The sequence below is a fragment of the Emydura macquarii genome, unplaced genomic scaffold, assembly GCF_026122565.2.
Source record: "Emydura macquarii macquarii isolate MOO-44397 ecotype Brisbane River unplaced genomic scaffold, CSIRO-AGI_Emac_v2 contig_1451, whole genome shotgun sequence".
Lineage (NCBI taxonomy): Eukaryota > Metazoa > Chordata > Testudines > Chelidae > Emydura > Emydura macquarii.
In genome coordinates this window covers 17,738,722-17,766,315 of record NW_027131588.1, presented here as the reverse complement: position 1 = coordinate 17,766,315, position 27,594 = coordinate 17,738,722, and the positions used below count along the sequence as shown (strand labels likewise).

Sequence of the window (27,594 nt, the reverse complement as noted above, 5' to 3'; positions counted from 1 at the left end):
GTACCAGATCAGTATAAGTTTGGATCTTACCCAAAATACCATACTGCCAGCCAATCCTTTACTAACTAAAATTAAAGGCTTACTATAAAAAGAAAGAAACAAACTATAAGAGAAATGTTAAATGTTTTAAAGCAATCACATACATACAACTGATTTGAAAGTCCATATATCAACTTTTGTACCATATTCTATCAAATACCTTGGCAAAATCCACAAAAAATAATGGACCACCTTCCCATCATTCTCTAGCACTTTCTTGCACAGCACATGAAAAGTGAATATTTACTCCACTCTTCCTCTATAGGATTGATCCCCGGCTTGTTCTTCAGCCAGAAAGTTCCCTATCTTGGGCACAGTTCTCTTCAGGGTGATGTACAGCTGAATTTTGCTAGGGTGTGTCAGTGAAGCAACTGTATAGTAATTTCCACAAAGTCTTTCAGACACCCAAATCACAATGACAAGCATATGGTATGCCTGGATGAGTCCTTCTCCACTACTTTTAATTAGTTCTGCTTGTATTTTATCTATTTGAGGGTCTTTAATACTCTTCAGTATCTGCACTGCATCCTCAACTACTTCAATTTTATAGCAAAAGGTTCATTGGGATAAGTGGAGTTTCTCACATAGCTCCCTTCTGCAGCTTTCACTTGCAACTTAGAATTACTCATACTATACAGTTCCCAGCAATACCTACTCTAATTGTTGAGTGACATGGTGTTTTTCCTGCCAGAGAAACTTTTCAAAAGACTTTTGATCATTTTAGTAGGCCTTCCTAGTGACATTTGCCATAAATAAATTCTGTATCTTAGTGTAGGGTTGTTCAAGCCAGTCGTCTTTTCCATTTAAATCAGTAAATCTATGGATCACTGACATTTTGGTAAATGTAGCTTTGAGCTAAGGTCAAAGTTCATACAACTCTCTTGGGCATAAAACCCCATGTTTTGACCATCCCTCTTGTGTAAGCATCTTTTGACTGTAAGAAGACATGTAGACTAAGCAGCAGTTTGCAATCTTGTAAATGTTGTTGCTGTGTAAGGAAGATTACAATTTACAAAAGGCAAGCAAGATAAGGATCCTCTAACAGTACATTAGTCACCTTCGCTGGGCTGCATAATATAATATTAATTGTACGATCAGCCTCGTATCTGTTTACTATTTCCCAGAAAGAACAAATCTTTCTGGAACCCAGAAAATCACCTTAAAAATACAGAGCCTTTTTAACTGTCCGTTTTATTCAATATATTTCCTACTTCAGTATAAGATGTATTTGTTTCAATATTTTTCCAGAACATATCAAAAGAAATTTATTTTTTTACTCATCAGTAGACTAATTTTATAAGAGCCAGCAGGCTTATCTGGTGAGGAAGAATTGCACCACAAGACTTTTTGGGAAGGACAGGGACGCAACAGAGAATCTTCTCCATGATGCTGAATGACCAGGAAGAAGTGGTATTGAAAGGGCATCAGGTGTGTGGACAGAGTGAAAGGGCTGTGTGTGAGGGTGATGTACAGGGTATTTTGTTAGCTGTAAGTAATGCAGCAAGCAGGCAGACTTGTAGGAAATAGATCTTTATTGAATGTGAATAGATGACAGTGTGGCACTCTGAGAAACCCGTGTTTGTCTGGGCCCATTTCACTCTGGGGAATTGCATTGCAAAGACCCTGCTGTCTATATGTTATATAATGTTACAAGGTAGGTCCCTAGCAGCATTGCTGCTTACTGATGTTGGTGTTATGCCCTTTTGCTCTCCTGCCCCCAGAGTCTGAGCCTTATGTGCTTACGCTCTGGTAGTGTCATGACATCCATACATGGGACAGAGTAGCTTAGGCTTGGGGTCACAGTATGTATGTGGGGAAGAGTAGGTGTCATGTTGTAAGCCCTCCCCTTCACCCCCAGCGAGGAAGTTCAAGGGGGCAATGAGGGGAATGCCCCCCCGGCAAGTGTGGTCGACAAGACTCTGTCTCCTCTGCCCTGCACCCTGCAGATCCAAGGCATATCAGCTGGCTCCCGTGACGGGTAACATGGCCTAGTGGTCAGAGCTAATAACCGCTCTCGGATCAGGACAATACGGCCTAGCGGCCAGAGTCAATAGTCACGCTCGGGTTGGGGTGGCCTGCTTTGGCAGTCCATTGGGATAGTGGGACACTCCCTTTGGGGGGGTGGCACCTGAGGTAGAGGGGCTCAGGCCCTCCCAGATCCTCTGAGCCCCAGCCCAGGGCCCTAATGGTGTCGGGTGTCACCCAACACCAGGTCAGTAGGGATCCTCCCGAAACACGCTGACTGGTGCCTCTCTCCACCCTCGGTTACACCATGCCAGTCCCCTGGGCTACTTCCTATCCGGTCATTGATAGGGTCATCTCTCGGGCCTCCGGTTTTCCCTTCCTGCTCAGCTGCCACCCACATCTCCCCTGGGCCATGGAACACCCGACAAAGGTGTTTCCTTGGGTATCTAGCTCCGGGTGGCTGACGAAGGGTGTCCAGTTTCTGGCGAGGTCTCCTGGGTTCTTGGCTCAGAGCCTCCTGCACGCCTCCTCCCACCTCATTGGTCAGCCTAGAATGAGCTGAGCTGCTCCTTTTTATGCTTGGGCAGCAGTTGGAGCATGCCCAGCAGAGTCTAGGGGACGGGACTTCTGCTGCCCATAGAATCGGCTTAACTCTTTCAGCGCTGGGTAAGTCCACCACGTCCCAGTAGGCTACAGAAAGAAGATAAGTTAGGCTGGGAGCTGGGAAATAGCATGTGCCTGGCAGAATCATTATTGCTGAAGCACTTTCAGGGCTTGCCTCAGTGTTCAGTACACTTGGCATACTATCAATGGTGTGAAGGCAAGTGCCTGTGTGCTGTACACTCCAACTACACTGAGCCACAGAAGAGTCTGTAGGTGACCATGGGAAGCTGTCGTAAACTGCAGCAGCTATCAGGGCTGTACTAACTTATGCTGGGGCTGGGCAGGCCCCCCCACTAGACCAGAATCTGAGCAATGCAAAGATGACAAGTCTTCCCCTTTCTCCAGGTAGTGGTTTTCCCCCACTTTGCACTGGTGTCAATGAAAGGCAATGGAGAGCCAGGCTTTCTGTGTGGTGCTATTAGATAGATAGGTTGTATTTAGTTAACACTACTGTCTAGGAAGCGGTAAGCTGAGACCTCTGGTTAATGCTTGAGAATTTACTTGCTTTACTACTACCTCATCCTGCTCCCTCCACCAGTTTTTTGTCTTGTCCATAAATTTGTTGATTCTAAGATGTTACCCTCTGGTAGAAAGAAGAGATGGAACTGGCAAATGAGTGTGGTCTAGGCAGTATAATAAAATGACATACTGAAATAATATAAATAGAATGTGATGGGCTATGTACAGTATCACTTTCAATATTCTCTGAATTGTGCTGTTAAATTTATAATGTAATAATAGTTACAATTGATTAAACCTGACCACTGCTTAATGTTCAGTAACACTAATCTGATTTAAATGGGTTACCTCAGAGTTACAACAACTTAACTGAGAGCAGAATCTGTCTCACAGTTAATAGTCATCCATATACCATAGTTTATTTTAGGAATGGACAGAGAGAAATAACTCAATCTCTGACACTTTAAATTATAATGTACTAAAACTACAACATAAATAGTTCCAAGTTTCCAGTGGTGGTGCTAGCCCATTCGGAGCCTAAGCAGGAATATTTTTGCACCCTCCCCACATAATACTAAAACAGGCAAATTCTTTTGAAAATAATAGTAAAAAGCAAATATGGGGCTCTCTTGAGCTACTTGGAGCCCTAAGTAATTGCTTAGTCTGTTTATGCCTAGCCTTGGCTCTGCACGTTTCCTTTTAGAAGCCCCAAGGTAGCTGTGTTTCAATTGTCCTGCACGTGTATGGTTTGTGAAGTGTGTGTTTAGCCAAAATTTTCAAAAGTCACTAGTGATTTTGGGTGCCTTATTTTTTTGGTTGCCCAATATGAGATGATATAGTGGGCCCTCATTTTCAGTGTGTGTTGAGCATTCATCCTCTGAAAATCAGACATCTTTAGGGTGTCTCAAGTTGGAGACCCCAAAGTTAAGGCATAAAAGAACACTAGTCACTTCTGAAAACCTCATTCTGGGTTCAGAGAAAAGCTCTGCTTTCCAAATTAGTTTGCTGTAGCAACCTGCATGGAACTTCCAGGGAGGAGGTTACTAGAGGGAAGAATTTGGAGAAGAGGCACCAGGAAGTGAGTCCTGTGTGCGTATGGCTGGAATGTTAACTGCAGTTGTACCACCTCTGTAAATAGTTCCCCCAATAATGAGCTACTTCAGTTTTATAGCCAGGGAGTCCTTTCATGTTATTTTCTAGAATGCAGTAAATGAAACATGTCAGTTTTGGTTTTGGAAATATCAAGGTGAACATGCTAATATTTTAGTGTTAAATCATAGCTCCTGATCGCAAAAAGAGAACTTTTGGGACTGAAAGTGTATTTACAGAATACCAACTGTTAGGTCTGATCTTGGATTTATAACTCAGGAAGAGCACTCATTGAACCCAGAGAAAGTTTCCCTCAATAAGTAGTGCAAGATCAGGCACATTACAAGGAAATGTCAAAACATAGCGGAATAAGTTTCAAGAAATCAATGTTATGAATTATTGAAAGATCAAGAAATCTATGTGAACTACAGTTTAGTTGACATAATTATATTAAATGATCCGTCTTCCTGTATCTGTGTTGCATATGAATTATTAGCAATGAGTTTTATATTACAGGTCCATCTCTCATAATAAAGAAATATTTAAATATATTTGTGTAGTTCTGTGCTGTGGTAGTTTAGGTTTCCACCTTCCCTTTTGTTTTTGCTTTCCTTGTTTTGTTTAAGAATCCTAAACTTAGTTCCATATCTTCTCAAGCAGGTGATTTGGTAGACCACAAATAGAGAGGATATCAAGGAGGAGGAATGTGTTTGGGTTTTTTGTTTTGTTTTGGTTTTTTAGGTGTTTTTTTGCAATGAAACTTAGATGCAGGAAATCTGCTCCAAAATCAGATCTCACAATCTTTAGCAATCTTAGAATGGGGGAATGTTCATGTTTAATGTTGGTGTATGTATCTTCCCCTATTGCCTGTCGGGGATCGAGGCTGGCTTTCTCATGTTCCTCATTGTGCTGGTGTTGAAGATGATGACTGTGACTTCAGTTTCCAGGCAGATGATATTTCTTGTGGATTGTCACGAGAGCCATGAATTTGAGTCTATCTTGGGAGCTCTCTCCAAGTGGCACCTTTGTGTTACTTGTTCTGCAAAGTTTTGTTTTTAGGTGCGTTTAGACAGATGGCCAAATGAGAAAATTTACAGGGATTATTTGCTAGCATAGAAGAATTACACAGAAGGCCAGATCTGACTATGATTTTGGGACCTATAAGTTTAATTGATTAATCTCATTACTGTGTGCTTCACGTTTTGTAAGAGAGTACCATGAACCTGTGATAAGAATTTCCAAATGTTGCTGTTTGCATTGGCAAGAACAGCTATTAATTTAGGAGATCTTCATGTAGAATTTCCCAGTGCCCTAACCTTAAACTTTGTGACCTGATTACTAGTTACAAGAAACTCATTCCTTTGAGGATTTGTGTGTTGGAATGTGGTGAACTTCTTTGTAAACCTCAGTGTACTGGTAGCTTTAGTATGTGATGGTAAATGTAGAGTAGAAATCTTTGAGAACTCTTACTTTAAACTTCATTTCACAGATATTCCTGACAAGGGTGAAAATTTGTAAGATGACAGTTGCAAAAAACAGGTTTAAAATCACTGAGATTTAAGGTCCCAAACTGTAGAGGTGCACATTTTAAATATTTATAGTTAATCTTAAACAATCAATAAAGTTATAGCATTACTAGAGTGAAAAAATATCCTTTCTGTGGGATTCATGTTCTATTTCTTTGTCATCTAGTTATTTATGTGTCAAACATTGAAGTAAATTTATATTCACTGTGGCTCATTTGGGGGCAAATATGTTTATTTTGCATTTTCCTCTATTTAATCTTTGTGCAATAAATCATTATGATAGCTGAAGACTGAAATCCAGGAGAACAGCACTGTATTTCTGGCAGTATCTTACTAACTCTACTTATTCTGATCTCGATGAAGAGACTAGAAGGGCTGTTTCCCTTCCCTTCTCTTTTTTCCCCCATCATTTTCATTTGAGTCAACAACAACAATGCTTTTAACATTTGTATTGATAAGAAGGGAACACATCAGTTGGAGGCCATAGGCCCTTGCCACCTGGATTTCTTCAAAATGTTCAGTGGTCCCTGTCAGGTTAAAAATCAAGGACAGATTTAAAAAACAAAACAAAACAAAAAACTTCAGCATCCAGCATTTCCTCTTTAGACACCTAAATGAGGGGCTAGCCTTTCTAAAGTGCTCCTCTTCTACTTACGCAGCTGAGTGAAGGAGCCAGATTTTCAAAAGTGATCAGCACCCGGGAGCTCCAACCTGAGTACTTGGGAAAATCTGCCCATTCTGTTTAAGTGCCTAAGTGCAAGCTAAGCTCCTCTGGAAGTCTGGTCCCAACAAGCTGTTAAAACACATGCATAAAAATGTTTATATTTAACATTAGCATAAATGTAAAGTAAAGTAATTTTAAACATCTTGGCCTAAGCTTTCAAAAACAACTTGAATTAGGGAGCCTCGTTTTTTTAAATGCCCAACTTGACATCTTAAGGGGGGTTCAGATGTTGGTGCTTACCACTCTCAAAAAACTCAGCTCCCTTTTTGTATCCAATGTTGCGTAAAAACATCAATAGTCATTTTGAAAATATAGGCCCTAATTTGTTTGTTTGTTTGTTTGTTTGTTTTTTTATCCCTGCCTGGACAATGAAAATAAACATATTGGATTTACTTGATTTCTTGTTTTGATTGAAAGGAAATGTAGGGAATTTTTTTTTTCTTTTTTCTTTTTTCTTCAAAAGCTATACTGGAATTTTAAACAGATCACAGTAACATTTCACTACGTGCTGTGAACATTCAGCATTACAAATCAGCACATTGGGATAAGTTTGACGTAGCAATGTCTCTTTCAGGTCAGTTTCAACATCTGGTTTTCAGTGCAGCCTCACTTTTCTATAAATTAGGTAATGCATGTACTCATTTAGTAAAATGAATCTTCCATAACTGCAGAGCACTCACTGTTTTCAAACAGGTGCTCTGCAGATCTTCATCTCAGTTCTGGGATGATTTTATCTCTATTCAAGGTGGTTAAAGGCAGTTAAATCTTTCAGGACAAAGAATTAATGTGAACCGTTAAATTCTAAAATAAGAGCTGTATCATTTAGGTTAAATCATCTTAAGAATGGTGACCCAATGCATTCTTTGTATAGCCAAATACTATTTATGACTTTGTCTACATTGATTAATAAGGAAAAATCAGAGATTTATTCAGGTATATTACAACTTGTAGATGTTATTAAAGACCACAGAAAATATGTGAGAGACTACACTACCAGCTAAAAGGGATAGGAAATTTTCATCCCTCCTGGATATCTCACTGAAGCACTTATCCCACCCTTTCCCACCTCCACAGAAAACAATTATATGAGATGGGTGGGAGGTATCTCCTGGGTGAGAAAAACTGAAGGTTTGTGTGTGGAGAAGTGATTACTGCTGCTTGACAGTTTTTTTCCATCAAAACTTTTTTTTTGATGGAAAATTGGGTTTTTAATAAATGAAAACCTGTTACTCTATGATCCTCCAGGGTGGACACCCAGGTGTATCCACCTCCCTTCCCTGGCCAATAAGGAAAGGAGGCCAAAACTCCATGAATAGACATTGGCCTGGGCAGTAACTTTGCTCTGGGGTAAAGAAGTGGCCACATAGTGAGCTGAAGGCAGAACAGGGAAGATGGCTGAGGGACCAGAAGGCAAAGCGAGAAGCCGAGTAGGCTGCAGCAGGAGGTGTAGAACCCTGCAAATATGCTTTATATCCACAGATATCCAGATACAAATTTTGTGTCTGCGCAGGGCTCTACCCATGTGTGGAGTGGACTGTGATTGGCAGGCATTGCAAACCAGACTCAGATCTGTGCAGAATTTGTGGGGAAGACTCAAACTGAACGGGGCCTTGCAATGCAATCAGAGGGCTGAGCAGAGAAGAGCATGAAGGGAGTTTTTGGGGGGACATAGATCCTGAGACAGTCATTGGATCTAAAAGGAATGGGATCCCAAAGAAGGTTATTGTAGACAAAGTGCCCTGGACATTGACCACTTCCCAGGCTAGTCCTCAATGTGCTCATTCTGGGAGTTGGACTCCAAAAGAAGGCACTATTGTTCTATACAGCCAGATTCTGAGAGGGGTTTCTTTGGGGGGGAGATGAAGGGGAGGCATCTTAGCCTCCCTACCACTGTGTTTAGAGTAGCCTGCTACTAGGAGCTGCACAGATAGTGCTGACAGCAGCAGCAGGGAAGCAGAGAGATAATGCAGTGGTGCCTCCAGTGTGAGACAGACCCTGAACTGATCCTACACAGGACACCTCCCGGTGACCTACTTGTATTTTAATAGAGGACTGGCCTAGAGAGGGCAGCCTAGGCACTGGGCCTGAGGCTCCTGATCATTCTACTGGACTGCCCCCAGAGGCCAAGCAAAGCACCACCATATTTTTGTCTTGAAGTTTTCCTGGTTCAGACACTGTCCCAAGGGCATCGGCAAGCTTTCTCCTTCCTGCCATTCCTAGTAAAATATCCATTCACTTTAGCTGGGTCTGAGTGCTTACTGAGGCCCACTGGGATGAGCACCTATTGGACCTAACAGCTGCAGCACCTTCAGCACTTGTATCCTGGTTGTACTTCTGCTTACGGCAGCACGGAACAGACATGTTAAGTACAGCTGAAATTTTCCACGGAGAATTTCCACAAAAAACTATTTTTCATTTTAGTTAAATTTTTCCAGAAGGGGGAGTGAATCTGACAATTTCTGACCAGCTCACAAGTCTGCCCCAATCCTATATACAGGTTGTTAGATACTGCAGCCTTTGCACAGAAACTCAAAACCAGGCCACCTTCCATACTTTGCTGTTTCAACCAGACAGTGTCACATGTAAAAGCTTTTCATTCTATTTGAGCCTTAAATGACTGAACCTCATCTTTCAGATCCACAAAACCCAGAGCCTTTTGCTTTCCTTCTTTCCTAGGCTTTTTAAGGCATGTTACAAGAAAAGCTAAATACATATTTGAGAAAACAAAACCCTCACTATGTGAATGTTGCTTTTTTTTCCCAGCAGCTCCACCTTTATAAAAGTTTAACCAGATGAGGGTTTTGTTTTGGTTTTTTAAAGTGTCTTCCTATTACGAGCCCAATGGGAGCTCTCAGATTTGTGAGCTCCCAAGACAAACAGCAGGTAGCTTATGACTTAAAAATTCACAGACCTAGTGGGACTATTTTTCTCAAGAATTGGCAATTGTGCCAAAGATGACAGTACAGCTGAATTATAATTGTTTTCTCATCAAGATTTCCCCAATGTGTTGTACATTCTGTGAGGTGCATTGAAGATTCAAGAATGAATGAAGGAAAGCTGCATAGCCATTGGATTGAGCTGATTTTTGTCTGTATCATCAGTGGGTTAAAGAGTCCATAAGCTTCAGATGAACTGTTGCTTTCATTCTCACTTTCTTTAGCAGACCTGTCACACAGTGCTCAGTTATATTAGAATGGATTACCTAAACAACATTCTTTATGCTGTTATGTACGATGGTCTTCATTAATTAATCTAAAGCTGTAAAATACAAACTAGATATTTTTGAGCTATACAGCATGTAAAATTACAACCCCCCAAAGAACATATGACATGAGACATTAACAAATAAGAGGATGAGAATGCAATTTGGAATTTAGCCTGAACTGTAACATGCATATATGTGTACGCTATCACACTACATTCTCTTTGTATATATTTTAACTGCCTACCTAATTATAAGACCGTGACATACTACTATTGAAAAAAGAAAGCAAGACAGATTCTTAAATGTGTTTCTTAGCACTTGAGTATCTTTCACATGCTCTGGAGTTGCAGAAATTAGGATTTCCTCATGCAAAGTTTGACTTTGCAGGTGTATAAAGATAGTTGCATGTTCCCAAATTGGGTATGCATAATTCTTTATTAGAAAAACTGACTGTATATCTGCATAAAAGAACTAATGGGAGGGAGTGGGACAAAAATACATAAAAAAATTCAAATATATATGTAATATATTCTATTATATCTTTTCAATGTCTGCGCGCACACATTTCTGTACTGCTCTGTGTACATGGGTGAGAGAGAGAGAGAGACTAAACATGGGTATTATCTATTTAAGGTGAATCCTCATGAATTCAAATGTAAAACTCTGATCCTATGAAAAATTACATGTACACTTAACTTTACTCATGCACATAATCCCATTAATGTTACACAAGTGAGTTTAAGTACCTGTATAAATCTTTGCAGGAAAGGAGGCCAGGAGAGAGAGATGCTTATGTACTTGCTTAATTCTAGGCATATCTGTAGTCCTATTGAAATCAAAATGACCTTCTCACGTGTACAGAGTTAAGCATGTGTTTAAATGTTTGCACTCTGGCCCCAATCCTATAGGTGTGCAAAATATTTTTAAAAAAGAGAGAGCAATATGCATCCCCAGACAATCATTTCACCTGCCTGAGATGCCCCTTACTGATTAGTGTGTATCTACAACATAATCTACTACCAGTGTATTCAAGATTAAAATGTTAATTTACATTAATTTAACATGTTCTTATTTATCTACATCACTGCTTTGGGAATTATGCCTAATGTTATTGGTTATAGTTTGTAGACTGTCTTATTATTTTAAGTAAATTCCATCCAAACATGCAGATATGCCTATCACATACCATTCTCAGTTAGATAAAATTGGGTTGTCATTACTGAAAGATGCTTACGAATGTAAAAAAATCCAATCATATTTTTTTAATTTGCGTAACTTTCTTAACATTATTACCAATCATAGCAAATTATATAAAGTGTCTGGGTGGGATTTTTAAGAGTGTTAAGTGTTGTCTTTTGCTCCCATTGCAGTTAATGGTGGATGGGAGTTGGGGTCTCTTATTTCAGAGAGAGGAGAGGTTAGGCCAAAGCTTGAGACTTTTGAAAATTCCATACACTGTTCATACAAATGAACTTATGAACATTTGTTCATACAAATGAGCTTGAATACAAATATTCAGGTGACTAAAATTTGTTGTATTTTCCCCCTGGAGAAATATCAAATACAAAATATTGATAGAGTAGGATTAGAGGATTGTGCAATTGTGCTGAACAACTTATTAAATTGCATAGATTCAATTTCTGCATTTATCAGATTTTAAAAAATCAATTATTTTTAACTGCAAATTTTGAAAAACATTTTTTTTTATTTGAAGTTTCCTGTGATGACTTTTTTTGATTTTTAAGGAAAAAAAATCAAAACAAAATAAAAACCTGAAAAGTATTCAAATTATACAACCATTTTGGTGTTTTTTGTTTTAAAGTCCATTTTCAGTAGCATTTTTTTAGTTTTTGAAAAATATTTTTACTGAAATTTTTCTGTTATTGGTTTCTGAATCTCAGCCAAAATGAAAACTTTGGGCTAAAATTTAGTTTTGGTTTATAAAAATAAAAGCCCTTTTTGGTACAAATTTCAACCCGCTCTCGCATTTATCCAAGCTGTCTGACACCTTTTGCAAAAACACTTGTTTTTAATTTTATGACTTTTCATTTTGAAATTTAAATTAATTTCAACATTTGTTCAAATTGGGAAGTTATTTGAAACCAATCCGTTTCAACAAATATTTTCAGTTTTCACAAATGGACATTTTTTGGATGAAAAAGTTCCAACCAGTTTTAGTACTGAATCAGAACCTTTAATGTAGGGCTTTGGGGTTCTGATAGGGAAAGAAGCACCTGACCAAATTAAATGCCAAAATATATATATATATATATGTATTATGATAGCCATTCACATTCTTCAGAACCATAAGAACCGGCTATTCCAAAAGCATAGAAAGATGCTAGACTCAGAGGCTTCCACTTACGCAGTTAGCACCACCATACTGTGACTTATCAGATATTAGGAACAGCAAATGTTCCTTGCAAAAAAATCCTAATTTGACATAAATTGTATGGCTAAGAGAAATTCTTATTTTTTCCTGCACCTAACGCCACAAACCCAAACCACCAAATGTGAATTCAGCGAGCAGAAAGAATAGAGAGAGCAGTATTTATTCCCCCCACAGTTCTGTGTTGTTTATTTTGAGAAAACTACATCTTTGAAAGAATGAAGTCAGCTGGCAAACTGTTATCCAAGGTTAGGAAAGAGTCATTTTTCCTCTTACACAGGAAAAGATGACAATTTGACAGTTGAATGTAAGTTCTAAATTCTGAAAGTTCTGCTGATAAATGTAGCATATGATACATTTCTGTAGGCATTTTACACTAATTTCTAGGAAATTGAATGGGATTAAAGGTATTGAACTGCACATCTTGGAGCGAGATGGCATGGTGATTGCAATTAGTTCGTATTTTATACTGGAGGCAATGGTAAATAGGAGCAGGCAAAATTTTTCAAATAGTTTTTTGCCAAAAAATGCAGTTTTGGTCAACCTGAAACTATTTGCAAATTTGACCTGATAGTTTCAGCCACTAAACTCAGTGTGTGTTCCCTCTAGCCCAGTAGTTAGGGCACTTGCTGCTAAAGTGGGAAAGCCAGTTTTGAATCCCCACTCGGGGTCAGATTTTTTTTGCTTTTGTCACCCACTCCTAGGTGAGCATTCTACTCCCTAGACTTTGGCTAGTATTCAGGAGACAATTTTTCTCAGTGTCTCCTGTTGAACCTGTTCTACTTTGTAAAATTCTAAAACATCCCTTTGGGTCAAAGTGCAAGAGTGTGGATGACTCTATTGCCTGGTGGTTGAGGCACACACCTCCCTGCCAGGCTGTAGTCATATTCTCTCTTTGAACCAGTATTAGTATTTATACAAAGTAGAACAGCTTCAACAGGAGAGATTGAGAGCAACCCATTCCAGAATAGCCTACGCTACAGTCTGGTAGCTGGATGCCCACAGGGTAAGGGGAGAAGATCTGAGTTCAAGTCCCTGCTCCAGAGTGGCGATTCATATCCCAGCAAGAGTTCTGAGGCAAAATCCCTGCCGAAGTGTCCTCTGAGATGGGGCAGTTCGGTAGAGCCCTTTAGCCAGGATGGTAGCTAAATTCCAAATATACCACTTTAGAATATACACCATTCTTCTCAACTTCATCTTGCTTTACATACACTACCACATTACTTAATTGATCCTGTCAGCACCCCTTTCTGTTTGGCAGGAAAGGACGTATTTGTATTGTAAACTGTTTGGGACTGTGACCATCTTGTTCTGTGTTCATTCAGCACCTAGCACAAAGTGGTTCTGATCCATGACTGGGACTCCTAGAAGGCACTGCAGGATTTTATTAATAATGAATAATTGTCTGTGTAACATTTTCAAAGTACCTAAGGGACAGATTTTGAAGGATTTATAGGTGCCTAAAGATGCAAATGGATGCCCTCCCCTGGGCTGAAATACCTTAGAGAATCTAGCCTATCAGAGCCTATGTTTCATTGAAAGTTAATGCAACATAGACTCATGAATTACTTAGGTGCTTTTGAAAATTTGACCCTTCATGCTAAATTTGGGGAAACAGAAATGCAAGAAACAGTTTAATTAATTTGTCCAAGATCACAGATGAAGTCATAGTCAAGGCAAATACTTGAGTGTCCTGCCTCTGTCTTCTATTCATACCACTGGAAAAGATTTCAAAGGATACTTTACAGGTAACTGTATTAATATAATTGTAGATACTGTTTTTTGTAAACATATCAGATTTGGTTACAAGGGTTGTGGTAGATTCTCCATCACTGGACATTTTAAAATCAAATTTGGATCTTTTTTTCCTAAAAGATCTGCTATAGATCAAACACAGCTATTGGATTTGAAGCAGGAATTAATATAGGAATGTTCTATGGTCTGGGTTACACAGAACATCAGATTAGATAATCACAATGGTTCCTTCTTGCCTTAAAAAAAATCAGTGAGTCTTCTGTGGAGGGTGTGCAGATACTGCCTTATTGGATACTATAGATATGAGTGTGATAAGAGTACTGCAGCAATGGCTAGAACAAATAAGATAGTGGCACATTAGTATGCAAGAGTAATATAGTAAATAGTAGAATGTATTATAGTTACTTATTATTTGTATTGCAGTAGTGCCAATGAAATCTAACCATGGACCAGAATCCAATTTTGCTAGCCACTGTACAAACACAGAACAAATTGATTAAAAGAGGGAAAAAAAAAAAAAGCAGCATGAATTCTTAACAAATTAGTCATTTCACACTTAATTGTTAACCTTCTTTGACACTGACTGCATTGCAGGTTTCGCAGAAAATTTAAATGTATTTGATTTATCTATATTTTAATGAGGTTTCCACATGAAAAATGTGTAGGGAAATTGATATTGTCTGTAATTCTTAATATACAACATTAAATCTTTTGGACTGTTTTGTAGTGAATCATGAAGTTATTTCCTCTTATGCAACATGTTAGTGCAGAGGTGTAGATGTCTTTGATTGTCCTAAAAAAAAAAAAAAAAAAAATCATATATTTGCATGTTGTTTACTTGTGATCCAGATGCCTTTTAGTTTGGTTAATGGTAAGTCAATTTTTGAGCTGCTGTACTCTAGTTCACAAACCTGATTTTACTTGCTCCAGTTGCATTTTAAAATATCTGTCTTTGGGGTTTGTACCATCATCCATCACTATAGTATGTGAACACTTTCCACATAAAATAGAAATAGCAAGATCCTGATGGAGTTCTGGCTTGTTTCCTTTGGGGGATGCAGGTATGTATAAAAATTCATATTATGTTCTTCGTTAGTCTTTTGGTTGGTTATTTTGGGGTTGTTTTTCTGGAGACTTGAAGATGTCAGTGTGCCTTTCATTTTCATTATGGTGGGAAGTACAAATAGTTGGAGGTTGGAATGGACGTGATATACCTTGACTTTAGCAAAGCTTTTGATACAGTCTCCCACAGTATTCTTATCAGTAAGTTAAAGAAGTATGGGTTGGATTAATGGACTATAAGATGGATAGAAAGCTGGCAAGATCATCGGGATCAATGGGTAGTGATCAAAGGCTCAATGTCTAGTTGGCAGCCGGTAACAAGTGGAGTGCCCGAGGATTGGTGCTGGGCCCTGTTTTGTTCAACATCTTCATTAATGATCCGGAGGATGGGGTGGATTGCACCCTCAGCAAGCTTGCAGATGACACTAAACTGGGGGGAGTGGTGGATACACTGGAGGACGGGGATACGATACAGAGTTACCTAGACAAATTGGAGGATTGGGCCAAAAGAAATCTGAGGAGGTTCAACAAGGACAAGTGCAGAGTCCTGCACTTAGGATGGAAGAATCCCATGCACAGTTATAGACTGGGGACCGACTGGCTAGGCAACAGTTCTGCAGGAAAGGACCTAGGGGTTACAGTGGACAAGAAGCTGGATATAAGTCAAGTGTGTGCCCTTATTGCCAAGAAAGCTAATGGCATATTGGGCTGAATTAGTAGGACCATTGCCAGCAGATCGAGGGAAGTGATGATTCACCTCTATTTGGCACTGGTGAAGCCTCATTTGGAGTATTGTGTCCAGTTTCGGGCCCCCCACTACAAAAAGGATGTGGTCAAGTTGGAGAAAGCCCAGCGGAAGGAAACAAAAATGATTAGGGAGCTGGAGCACAAGACTTATGAGGAGAGGCTGAGGGAACTAGGCTTGTTTAGTCTGCAAAAGAGAAGAATGAGGGGGGATTTGATAGCAGTCTTTAACTACCTGAAGGCAGGCTCCAGGGAGGATGGAGCTAGGCTGTCCTCAGTGGTGGCCGATGACAGAACAAGGAACAATGGTCTCAAGTTGTAGTGGGGGATAGGTTGGATATTAGGAAAAACTTTTTCATTAGGAGGGTGGTGAAGCACTGGAATAGGTTACCTAGGGTGATGGTGGAATCTCCATCCTTAGATGTTTTTAAGAATTGTGAATGTTCAAAACAATGGATCTCTGGTTTCTACATATGAGGCAAACCCATAGCTGGACCAGGGCTATTTATTCAGCTACAATGATTTGTGCCTCCAGCACAGCCTTTAGAGACTCCTCTCCATCAGCCTATCCTGAGGCAAGGCCCAGGGCAGATGACCCCCAGACACAGGAATTTAACTCGCCACTAGAGCCAGGCGTTAGTCTTTGTAACAGCATCCACTTGCTGCTTCGCACTTATACAGACTCCCTAGTCTTCCAGCATGTCCTTAATCCTGCCCCAACCTTGCCAGAACCTTGTTCATCCCTATTTTGACCTTGCTCCAGCCATATTCTTGACCTGATCCAGCCTTGCACCTGTCTCTTGACCCCCAGATCCTTGGACTGACTCCATCCTGGCTTCAGCCTGCACCCAGATTCTGACTATGATCCTGATTTGGCTTGTTTATGGGCTCTGACCCTGACTCTGACTCATGGCCTGTGCCTGGACCACTGGTCCCAACTCTACATCCAGCTTTGATCCTTATTATCTGAACTTTGGTTCTTGACCACCACAGCAGCCACCATGCCTGACTGCCTCGAAACTAGAGCCTGATGCCACACGTTGAATGCTTCTGAAATTCCCTCCCTAAAAGTACTTGGTTGTACTTTCTTGCCCTAAAATGTTAGTGACGTTAAATTCAGGAAAAATGGATGCCAGAGTGAAGTCTCCAGAGATCAAAGTAGGGATGTGATAGTGCTAAATTAATGTGAGCACAGAAGCTGTTGTTTTAAACATGACTTTTTTCCCTGAATTTGTTCATTGTAGGGATGCCATTTGTCTCTATTCTTTTGAAACAGGCTGGTGGTGTAGATGCAAATCTGTGCTGGTCCTTCGTATCTGCATACTACGTATTCTAAGTTGCCAAAACCAAAAGTCTCAACTGTTAACTTCCAACCAAAGGGAAACTTATCATATGGAAAACAATGTCATTAACTCTGCTTGAATCTGGTACCACAAAGGAGGGTGGTAACTGGTAGTATGAAATCAGATTTCAAAAGGAATCCTTCCTCCTCCTTATGTTGGGAGGCTAGGATGAAAGAGATGGTGTAGTTTTAGTCAGTGCTGAGGGGACTGGAGCTTTTTTCCCCCACCAACTCATGTTAATCTCTGGTTTTAATAACTGCTGTGGGCTAGCTCTAGATAGAATGTGAATGGTTGTCACTCCCATGTGTTACGGGAACAATTTAAAGACAGGGGAAACTGATTGTGAAACTCCTTGCAAGAGTTCAGGATTGAAAGGCAAAGCTTTAAATGAATCTGTGCTTCAAACAACTAGAGTAATAACAAAGAAACAGGACTGGATTCTTCACTGTGTAGGAGTGAGGGGGCCTCCACTTAAGAACTCCACTGAACAAATTATCCCTATATCAAGTATAGTGGTAAGTGGAGGTAAGTCCCATTTCACCCAATGCACATTTTCAAAGCAATAAAATGGCTACAACTTTATTCCCTTATTGCTTTATTACCACCACCAGCTTTCATATAAGGAATAACTGAGCTGTAGATATCACAACAAATGTACAGCGGTGACTTGGTTTGCAAAGCTAATGGTTTGCGGTGTTGCTTGGAGTAGCAATTGACATAAGATCAACACTACAATGTTCTTGGCATCCCAAGAATTCACAGACTAGTCTGTCATGATCAATGCTAAGACAAGCTTAGCAGTAGCGTTCCAAAGCCATTTTCATAACCTTTTCAACCATTCATTTATTTTTACTGGCTGTTAGATTTAAGTTGAAAGTTATTTCAATCTTTACTGATCTCTCTTCTTTCCTCCATTGGGTGACAGTGTCTGTTCCAATGCTCTTGCCAGTGTAGCTTACTGTTCAATTATTTTACAAATTGTATTTGCCTGTATTAGGGTTTGAGCCTGAGATGTTGAGCAACTGCAGCTTTCATTGGCAATTGTAAGTGCTTGGCATCTCTGAAAGGGCCAGAGTTGCTTTTAGATACACTGTGGAATAAAGGGTGATATATGAGCCATGCTGCTCCTGGGGTAGTCCCTCAAAGGAACCCCTCTGAGGCACAATTTCCCCTTTTGTCCTCAAAGCAAATTGGGTTTTCCTATGAGCATGTAGTACAGCTCACAAAGTAATCCAAGTTTAGTCCATTTGATGTTAGTGGGTGGGATTTTCAAAAGCACTCTCTTCCCAATGAAGTCAAGAGAACTACGAACAGTGAATAAAGTATGGTCCTAAATCTTTGCAGGATTGGGACATTAGATTGTAAGCACTTTGGGGCAGGGAGTTAGACACCACAGTGCTCAATATTACATTGATGAGGGCAGTATAAGAATCTATATATGAATAGAATAGAAATTGTCTTTTGGGACACGTGTACTGAGCCCCCCACAGTGGGTTCCCAGTTTGATTGGATCCTGTCGTTCTACCACAATCCAAATATTAAAAGATGGGAATAGTTTTGTGAACCTAAAAACATGGTTTTAATCATTCAAAAAGTTCATCCATCCCTAAAATCTTATTATGATTATCTTATGGTGTTTTTTGTTTGAGAGTCTTTAAAAATGATTCTCTTAATTAAAAAGACTAAAAAATACTTTAATTTAAACATTTAGCTTTTTTTTTTTTGTTAATTCCGTTTCTTTCAGTTGTATTTAAAGGCACCAATAAACCGGTTTCTCTTGAATCATTGGAGCTTCTTGTTTTAATGAGATTTTCAAGCCTCTGCTTATAAATCTTAATCTAGCATTAATATTTAGCAGAGCACAGCAATATCTCTTTTGTGACCTCCTTCATGTCAGTTCATTAAAGTTTTACAAATGGGACTCTGGATACATAAAACATGCCAGTGCTAGTCAGTATGGCATTTGTAGTGCTGCTTTGATGCATTGTTTCTACTGTCTGTTTTAACTCTGTTCTCTCTCCTACTGGGACTAGATTACCCATCTGGCAGGTATTATTGTATTGCTTTGACATTGTAATGTGTGTTAAATGTAGGAAAAACTGGTAAGGCCTACCTAAAACCTAAGAGAAGTCCTTGTTTTTCATTAGCCATCTTTAGATACAACTAAAAATGATGAGTTTAAAGACGTTTTTTAAAAAAGAAATAATGCTTCTCATTCTTTGCGCTGAAATAGCGATTACATTTCCCTTTGTGCTAGCACTGCACAACTGCATAGGAGTCCCAGATCCTGTCCTGAATGGCTTTCATCCAAGTAGAAAAAAGGTGGGAGAAAGAAAGAAAGGATTGTTAGCCCCCACTTTACCTATGGGGATCTGTGCACAGAAATTAAGGACTTGCTGCTGCCAGTGACAGAATGGGTAATACCTCCAGGAGAATGGGATCCAGAGCAGAGTGGAGCCTAGTGTAGTGACCCTGTTAGTGCAGATCCTTAGCTGTGCTTGATGTAGAGAGGAGTGCATACATGGATGCCATAAAGAGGAGGAGGTGTGCATGCACCTGGTTCTGTAGGAATGCATAGAGGGTACAAGGAGTGTGGTGATGGACCGAGCTGGGGCTTTGCATTCAGGTAAGGGATGGTGCTGTCCAGGAGGCAGCAGGGATGTGCAGGTGTGTCCCCCAACCACCATGAAATTCCCTACTGGCTGCAATCACAGAGGCCATCTGCAAGGACAAGGACCCAACAGCTGTACCAAGAGTGCCACACCAGCCCTGGTGGTGAAGGGTATGGGTGAATGTTGTATTAATAGGATTAATCTTAAAAGGAAAACATAGGAAAATAGGATCCCTATCATTTAAAATTTAAAAATCAAGATCAATAGTCAGATGGATATAGCACAAACAAAATGTTAATTTACAGGAGGAATTAAAACAATATAAGTATTTATTGCCATTGTATAAAGCAGTGTACCTCTCATGCATGGAATAATGTGCTCAGTTCTGTCCCTATATCACAAAGTATATAGCAAGAATGGAAGGCATTCCAAGATGGGTGACAACAATGATTATAGGCACTGAATCTCTGTGTCTCTGTCTCTATAAATAAATATATAAAATCAGTGAAAAGACTACTGAATACTGCAAGGTTAGAAGATCTAGAGGTTGGAGCGATCTCCTCCCTTTCTTGAGAAGGGAAAAAGTCTGTTCTAGCCAGTTTAATTTTACATGAATTATGATGTTTACCCATAATTACATCTGAGTTTGGTTGTTTTGAGTGGAATTTTTCTTTTTTTATGTGTAAATGTGTTAATAGATTATCATTACTGTACTCATGAAGGGGTATCAGAATTGTGTAGGATATGACCTGCATTGGAGTCAATCTGACTTTACAAGGAATGGACCTTGCTTGGATAATGAAAGGAAAAAGGAGGAAATGGCTCTGTTCTGGAAGTAGGAAGCTATAACCCAGAGAGCAGGAAACTTGTTCCATGGTTTTCTCTTCCTTTGGGTTCCCCATCTGAGGATTATGTGCCCTGCATAGAAGAATCTGTGCTGGAAGACCAGTACCATTGGTAGGAAAGAAGCAAAGTTGACTCCACAATTATGCTGGACCGGCAGTTGTAAGGCAGCTCATCAGGCTATTGGAAGAAGAGTTGAAATTGGAGCGGTTCTATCTGGAGCATTGGAGAAGAGCCATTCATAGATACCCCTTGGCTACCACTGAGTCTAACTTGATCTGAGAGTGAGATTTTAGATGGGTGGGGTTTGTGGTGGCACGATAAATTCTAGCCCTCCATAAACTAGACCATTATTCTTTGGAACTTGGGGGAGGCATTGACCAAACTCTGAAGTATTGACTGAGATGGCTGGCTTTCTTCTATGCAAATTCTTTTGATTGCTTTCTCTTTTTCTCAGATACGTTCCCAAGAACTCTGATTGCTTGTGAGTGGGGAAAACTGAATCTCCCAGGGCCAGAAATAGGAGCATGGATCTGGGTGGGGTCTTGAGCCAGAATTCTATTTGACAAAAGTAACAGATTGAACTAGACCCTTGTTGCTATCATTGGCAAAAGGGGTGAAATTAGCTGATGTTCATGAGGGCCTGGATTTCATTCTAGGACTATGTAGTTTAGAGATGAGAGAGAGCAGAGTGGGTTACAGAGGTATTCAAATTAGTGGATGTCATAGACAAAGTAAATAGAGCGCTCCTCCTCAGAATCTAAGAACAAGGGACAGTTGATGAAACTAAAAGGAAATACCCTTATACATGATACAATTGGCCTGCACGACAGTCTGTTTATATGCACATGAAGAGGTGGCATTATAGTTATAGCAGTTCAGGAAGCAGGGGCTAGCTATAGAGTGGCTGTTCATGAAGGGGGTGGGGTGAAGATACTCAACAACTAATAGTAGGACAAAAAATTGAGGGGGTGAAAAAATCCCAGCATCCAAGTGTTAGAACTAAATGAATGGGATATCAGAAGGTAGCAAAAGCTTCTCCTGCTGTTGACCATGTGAATTTAGGGGGCACCTTGTATCTAATAGGATCGTGATGGGACTGGTTGTTCCTTACTTTACCCCCTGCTTTGGAGAAGGAGCCCTGGATATTTCCAGCATCCAAGTCTTGCAAGCTTCTCCTAACAGTTTCACATGAAAAAGGGAATTTCCAGATGCTTATCTTAACCAAATCTGTGAACCACTGGCATACCTTGTACTTATAGAACAAAGAGCTTTATAAAAAGAGAGTACCATATCTATTTACGTACAGAAACCATTTTACCCTTCCTTGATTCTCTCAAGCATTTTTGACCTGGTGTTGTCTCTGGTGGGTAATACATCTACTAACAACATTTCAAAGTACAATTAGCAAGGTCTGAGTTATCCTTAGCTCCTGATCACATCAGAGAAGAGGCATCTCAACAGTCAAGCATCTCTATCCAAAAGGAATAATTGAAACTCAAATGATCCTTTTACTGTTGCAATTGGAGATTCTTTGTGCATGTAACCTTTTCTTTACTGTCAAATTTTAAATAATTTTTTGTTACTTAAAAAATAGTTGCCTTCAAATTGATAAATGCAAAGTAATACTCTTTCTCACTGTCAGTGCAGAAAATCTCTATTCTTTCACAAAAGAAAAGGACTGCAGTATTTCTCTGTCAGTTCTGCCTTAGAAATGAGATAGAAGAGATCAATTACAGATTCAACAATTTAATCTTCCAGGATATCTCGTTTCCATTAGCCAACATCAATTTTTTTTGTCTTTCCAATACACTTTTAAAACTCATTTTAGAATAATTTGAGTAAGCATTATGTATTCTTTTTTTTTCTCCCTCTTAAAAGCACTTGCAGATTGCCAAAAAATCACCTGCTCATTGCTTGATATTTGTGTAAAACTGAGAGTTTTGCTACTGACTTAAATAATGGTGGGAGTAGGGCCTGATTCTGCTCTCACTGAAGTTAATGCCAAAACATCCATTAACTTCTGTGGTGCAGAATCAAGTTTTCAGGACATAAATCTCACCAATGTCAGAGATGGTAAACAAGACTAATTTGTTGTTATTTGCTACTGGATTTCTATTGAAATGAATATATCTAGCTTCAATACATACAATGGGATATCCAGAAGAGGCCACCAGTCAAAACTAGCGTGTCAGTTGGGAGACGGTAGGTGAGTTGGTTTAGTGTGTGTGATAATTTGCAGGATCACGATAAAGACAATTATCTTGTGACTCTGCAAGTTATCACATGAATACTCCCTACCCCCATATGTAGCTGTAACAGGGTGGCTTGCCCTTAAGGGCTGGGGGCCTAGGCTTAACCCACCCTTATTATGGAGGGAACAGACCTGGATTGGATCAGGTGGTAAGAACAGCAGGAAGTTGCGATGAGGAAGAAGCTGCAGAGAGGTTGTAGTGCAAGGGGGATTGTGAGTGTTGTTGAGACTGCCAGAGGCAGAAGACCTGGCAATAAGCTGCAGTGGAAAAAACCTTTTGAGGACAGAAATCAAGACCAGAAGGGTAATTGGTCTGTTGCTGTTTTTCAGTTTTGGTTTGCTGTTTTGGGACAATGAAAAAGGAATAAAGGGCCTGGAGATTTCAGCCTGATGAGAAGAACCTGTGGAACTACTTATTTGTTGTGAGGGTAAGAGGAGAGCCTTTAAGAGTAGAGGACATTTGTTAGCAGGGCACCGCTGAAGAATTCCTGGGCATGAGGGGGGTCTCAGTAAATGACAACCCTGTCTAGATACATAGAAATGTTTATACCTATGTATGGATGTGAGAGATTATAGTTATATCTATTGATAATGTATAGGTCGATCCTTTGATCAGAAATGGGCAGACACTTCATGTATTCTGGTGCAATGTGATTGTTAATGTAGCATTCACAGCATTGTGTAACTTGAGGTTTAAAATAGCTTGATTATATTTAGAGGCACATGAAGTCTGCCTTTTATGGAATCATTTGAACTATGAAAACTTAGACCTTTTGACATTTAGATTGTATGCAAATATCAGGCATTAAAATGAGATGCCATTAAAAGCATTGTAAGGGATTTCAGCCAATCTTCTATCTTCAGAATAATTAATAATGACCTTTTGGAAGTGTTTGTTTTTGTTTTTACAAAAGTCCCCCATACACTTTTTTTAATGGCATGGTTATGAAAATGTCATCTGGGGCCTCTATATCCTAAAAAGCAATTAAGGTCATGCACAGAAAAATAAATTGCTCTAAGCTACTGAAGGGCAACCACCCACCACAGAGGTTTGTATTTGTGTGGTTCTGGATTTGCATGTCTTATTCTAACACATTCTGGCTGAGTGACAGCCAGCTTCACTGGCACCTGGAGTCTGATCTGAAGCCCTGAATTCAAAGAGATACTTACCATTGACTTCAGTGGGCTTTAGATCAGGTCCATGATACTGAATGCTGTTTGAAATGTTGGACAGCTTCTTGTGCTGACAGGTTTTCAATAAAACTCTTCAAATATTTCTTGATGTCCTCTCCTGTACATTATCCATTGTAGATAAGTAACTAGGACTGTTTCCAACATCAATATGTAGATCATTTTCTGGCACGAGGCTGGTAGAAAGGGGAATGGCAAGAGAGTTCACATAGAAACAGACTAGCAGTTGGCATGAGGAGGAGGGATGGGACACCTGCTTACCCTGTGCAAGGCATGTACCATGCAAAAACTCTGGGTAGAGTTTGATTTTGATTCTTAGTTTGTATGTGTGCCATGATAGCCCCGTCTTGCAATGACATGCATGTGTGTGGACCCACTTGCAAGATCAAAGCCACAAGATCAGCACAGAGAAGGAGCATGGGCTAGTGGATAGGGCACTGGACTGGCCTGGACTAGGCATTGACAGACCTGTGTCCTAATCCTGGGTCTGCAATTGACCTGCTGTGGAACTTTTGGCAAGCCACTTCCCTCCTTCTATCTTGTGTATCTGATGTCTTTTTTGGATAATATCGAAGAGTTTGAAATTGTCTTTACAGTGCACAATGGAACTCTATTCTCAGCTGGGTCTTATGATTATTGCAATAGTTTCTATAAGTATTTTGACTAAAATACAAATCTAATCCGCTTTGTGCCTACATAGCTAAACTCTCTCCCAGTTAGGACTCAGAATCTTAATGCAGGCAGGCCAGCCTACTGTCTGCAGATTCCAGAGAAGAGGCAAAAAACTGGCAATCTTAAACCTCTGAACCTCAGAACATTGTTAGACAAAAATTGAACAAAATGAGCTAAAAACACAACATTACACAAGAGCATCTTTGCATTGGGAGTTCTGTGAATGAGGTCAGACATGTGATGTCTATTCCCAGAGTGAATTCATTGTTGTCATTATCAAACTCTTCACAACACACTAATAAAACTGTGTGTAATTGCTCTGTTTTCATAGATTATAAAGCCTGAGGGGACACTGTGATCATGTAGTCCAATCTCCTGAATAACAAACTTCATAGTGGTGAAGCAGCCAAACACAAAGGCAAAATAAAATGGGAAAAAACTAGAATTCTACTTATCAGAGACTTAAGTTCCTTTGTGCAGGGCAAGAAATTGAAATTCATATGGACAAAATATTTTTTTAGTGCAATGTGCCTGGATTAATCCTCTATCCTGCCAAATTGAAGCCAAGCTGTAGTGGGGAGACGTGTTTTGTGGTAAAACAATTGGGCAAAGAAATAAAAACTGAACTGGAAGGCTCAGAGAATAGAAAAAAACTCAGAACCTTTGAAGATTCCTTTAAAATAATTCCTTCCCCCTCCCCGACCATCAGAGCAGAACCTGTTTCTGGTGTTCACTGTTTTATCATTTCATTAAACGGACACTCAATTCACATCTACCTCAAAATACAATTTGCTAATTTAAGACCAAGACACATTTCCTCGATTTTTGTTTTGTTTAAAAAATTCACATCTTTTTATGTCCATGCTTCTGCTGTATCTGCAATCCAAACACTGCAGTGATGAGAACCATAAAGTGAAAGTGGTTTTGTTTCTGTTGCTTAAACAGACTAAAATAAAAAGCAGGAAGCAAACAGCATAAATAATGACAAGTAAATTCAATTTAAAAAAAAAAGATGTAAATTAACCTAAGTAAGGATATTTGTTTTTAAATACACTTTTAAAATACACTTTTAAATACATTTTTAAAAATGTCAATCTCTTTTTAAAGAACTATGTTTGAACTTAACCCCTAGGAAGCAGTGATAATATAAGCATGCCACACCAATTCAATCCCACACAAAGGGAAAAAGTTCAATTGTTCCTGAAGCCCTGATTCAGCAAAGCACTTGGGCTTCTGGCTAACTTTAAACACTTTCTTAAGATCCATTAATATTAATCAATGTGAATGTGTACTTAAGAACTTTGCTGAACTGGGGCTCCTGAATGGGGGTTTCTGTACCCCATGGCGGAGACCTGAATGGGCCAGTATGTAAGGGAGCTTAGGGATGGGCTAGATGGGGCTATATGATTAAATGACTATTGCACAAAAACCTGCAGAGCAGGTGCAGCATGCCAACAGCTTTAGAGTGGAACAGCTGCACTACAGATTGGAGAAATGAGATGCTCTCCCCTTCCCCAACCCCAGGGAAAATCCCTGCACAAAAACCTAGTCATTCAGGTTCTGAGGAGAGAGAGGGAAAATGCATGTGTGTGAAAATAATCTCTGGAAAAAGGTGGCCATGCTCACTTGACTTAAAAGTGACTCTGCAATGGCCATCACTATTGTTAGCTTGTTCTCATCTAAGCTTTGATACACATAAGGAAGGGAGGTTTAAGTATACATATGATGCTAAGGGAGCAAAATGCCTATATCCCATTGAAATTAAATGGGTGTTGAGCCTCCAGAACCCTTAATGTCATTTGAAAGTTGCAGCCTTAACTGTTTACAATGTACACTTAATACTGCAAATTATTTAATGACAAGACCACAACATATGCAAAAATACTTTATTTTTGAATCAGAATTTGGCAGAAATTAATTTTAAAATAGAGATGAGTGAAAATTGTTAAGGATTCCAACCAAATCCAGGTCAAATAAATCACCTAAGAGCCAAGAATATGTAAGTTCTGGCATGTCTGAATAATGCTTACAGATATAAAAAAGAAAGCCCTTTCATTGAATTCTTATCCAATACCAGGCATTTTGATCTATTACACACCGTTATGCATATCCCTCTAGACTAAACAAAGTGTCATCTCCTGTTAGTACTGCTGCTCCTTTGTTGCCTAAAGGTACATGAGTCACTTTGCACCTTGCTCTCCCCTTTAACAGAAAGTGACTCATTCCCTGGTGCATGGGCTGAATCATTCTCCTGAAGGAAAGAAGACCGTGAAATGTTCTGAGATTTTATAGTCACCTTGCCAGAGGTAACTGTTACACTCAAGTGTTCTTCCCTGCCTTCTTTCTGGGTGCCTGAACCAGTTCCCACCTCTCCATTGATATGTATTTTAATAGGCATTGGATTGGGCCCCGGGTGAGCAAGGAAACTAATTCCAAATCCTGAATGTGCTGACTGAGAACACTAGACCAAATTCTTCCCTACTAGATATGTTTGACTCCCATTGATTTCACTGACCACCATCCATAGGAATTGTCATAGCAGAACAGATTGGAGTTCCATCTAGTCTAGTGTCAATTGTCCACTGTTGGGAATAAACGATGCTTCACAGGAAAATGTGAGATCCCCCCATAATGGACAACTATGGGGCACTGTGACCTTTCCTGTTGCTCTAAATTGGCTGAGTATATTTTTCAGATGCTGTCTCTCCACTCTTCTGTGGTGGTCTTGCAACAGATGATACCATGTCATTATCTTTTAAGATTTTGGAATTCACTGGTGGTATCAAACTTGTGATGATGGATTCCTAATTGATTTTCAGTCTCCTTGATCACAGCAGCATATGTTCAGTATAATGGTTCTCTAGAGAGAAGTCTGTCCTTGTAGCCATCCGCAACTGTAGGGAAATTTAAATATGTCATGGCATTGCACTAGCAACACTATAGAACAGGTTGGAAATGAGGAGTGTGTACAAATTAAGAAAAACTATCAGCCACAACTAAATCTGATTGAATAAATCACACTGGCAATTTGTTCTGAAAAATAATCCTTTTTCCCCCTA

The 27,594-nt window shown here is 39.6% G+C and overlaps 1 long non-coding RNA gene across 2 annotated transcripts in view; it reads left to right on the top strand.

Annotated features, from left to right (window-relative positions):
• Positions 1 to 27,594, top strand: part of LOC137156562 (uncharacterized) — a 109,642-nt gene that overhangs the window by 57,615 nt on the left and 24,433 nt on the right. Inside the window, exons 1-2 of one of the 2 annotated variants that reach the window (XR_010920819.1) lie at positions 23,001 to 23,100; positions 26,747 to 26,841. This is a non-coding gene — a long non-coding RNA (uncharacterized lncRNA). Of the gene's footprint in view, positions 1 to 23,000; positions 23,101 to 26,746; positions 26,842 to 27,594 lie in introns of those variants that run through there. The other variant, XR_010920818.1, reaches the window with a different exon arrangement.